The sequence below is a fragment of the Arachis duranensis genome, chromosome 4 (genome assembly GCF_000817695.3).
Source record: "Arachis duranensis cultivar V14167 chromosome 4, aradu.V14167.gnm2.J7QH, whole genome shotgun sequence".
Lineage (NCBI taxonomy): Eukaryota > Viridiplantae > Streptophyta > Magnoliopsida > Fabales > Fabaceae > Arachis > Arachis duranensis.
In genome coordinates, this window is record NC_029775.3 from 26884155 (window position 1) to 26885902 (window position 1748).

Below are 1748 nucleotides of genomic sequence, written 5' to 3' on the forward strand. Positions count from 1 at the left end.
ACCTCAAAGATCCCTAGCTTCTCCATTACAGAGAGAGGCATGAGGTTTACACTTGACCCTAAGTCACACAAGGCCTTCTTGAAGGTCATGGTGCCTATGGTACAAGGTATAGAAAACTTCCCAGGATCCTGCCTCTTTTGAGGCAATTTCTGTTTAGACAAGTCATCCAGTTCTTTGGTGAGCAAAGGGGGTTCATCCTCCCAAGTCTCATTTCCAAATAACTTGTCATTTAGCTTCATGATTGCTCCAAGGTATTTAGCAACTTGCTCTTCAGTGACATACTCATCCTCTTCAGAGGAGGAATACTCATCAGAGCTCATGAATGGCAGAAGTAAGTCCAATGGAATCTCTATGGTCTCAGTTTGAGCCTCAGATTCCCATGGTTCCTCATTGGGGAACTCAGTGGAGGTCAGTGGACGTCCACTGAGGTCTTCCTCAGTGGCGTTCACTCCCCCATCTTCCTCCCAGAATTCGGCCATATTGATGGCCTTGCACTCTCCTTTTGGATTTTCTTCAGTATTGCTTGGGAGAGTGCTTGGAGGAAGTTTAGTAATTTTCTTGCTCAGCTGACCCACTTGTCCTTCCAAATTCCTAATGGAGGATCTAGTTTCAGTCATGAAACTTTGTGTGGTTTTGATTAGATCAGAGACCATGGTTGCTAAGTCAGAGGTATTCTGCTTAGAACTCTCTGTCTGTGGCTGAGAAGATGATGGGAAAGGTTTGCTATTGCCAAACCTGTTTCTCCCACCATTATTGTTATTGAAACCTTGTTGGGGTCTCTGTTGATCCTTCCATGAAAGATTTGGATGATTCCTCCATGAAGGATTGTAGGTGTTTCCATAGGGTTCTCCCATGTAATTCACCTCTTCCATTGAAGGGTTCTCAGGATCATAAGCTTCTTCCTCAGATGAAGCTTCCTTAGTACTGCTTGGTGCATTTTGCATTCCAGATAAACTTTGAGAAATCATATTGGCTTGTTGAGTCAATATTTTGTTCTGAGCCAATATGGCATTCAGAGTGTCAATCTCAAGAACTCCTTTCTTCTGATTAGTCCCATTGTTCACAGGATTTCTTTCAGAAGTGTACATGAATTGGTTATTTGCAACCATTTCAATCAGTTCTTGAGCCTCAGTAGGCGTCTTCTTCAGATGAAGAGAACCTCCAGAAGAGCTGTCCAAAGACATCTTGGACAGTTCAGAGAGACCATCATAGAAAATACCTATGATGCTCCATTCAGAAAGCATATCAGTGGGACACTTTCTGATCAATTGTTTGTATCTTTCCCAAGCTTCATAGAGGGATTCTCCATCCTTCTGTCTGAAGGTTTGGACTTCTACTCTAAGCTTACTCAATTTTTGAGGTGGAAAGAACTTTGCCAAGAAGGCATTAACTAGCTTTTCCCAAGAGTCCAGGCTTTCTTTAGGTTGAGAGTCCAACCATGTTCTAGCCCTGTCTCTTACAGCAAAAGGGAATAGCATCAGTCTATAGACCTCAGGGTCTACCCCATTAGTCTTGACTGTGTCACAGATTTGCAAGAATTCAGCTAAAAACTGATGAGGATCTTCCATTGGAAGTCCATGGAACTTGCAATTCTGTTGCATTAGAGAAACCAATTGAGGCTTAAGCTCAAAGTTGTTTGCTCCAATGGTAGGGATAGAGATGCTTCTCCCATAGAAATCGGGAGTAGGTGCAGTAAAGTCACCAAGCACCTTCCTTGCATTGTTGGCATTGTTGTTGTTTGCGGCTGC

General features: G+C 43.1%; 1 non-coding gene across 1 annotated transcript; it reads left to right on the forward strand.

Moving 5' to 3' along the window:
• Positions 1-1238: 1238 nt before the first annotated feature.
• LOC127747072 (small nucleolar RNA R71) lies at positions 1239-1346 on the forward strand. Its single transcript, XR_008008875.1, has one exon. It is a non-coding gene; the product is annotated as a small nucleolar RNA R71 (small nucleolar RNA).
• The last annotated feature ends 402 nt before the right edge of the window (positions 1347-1748 follow it).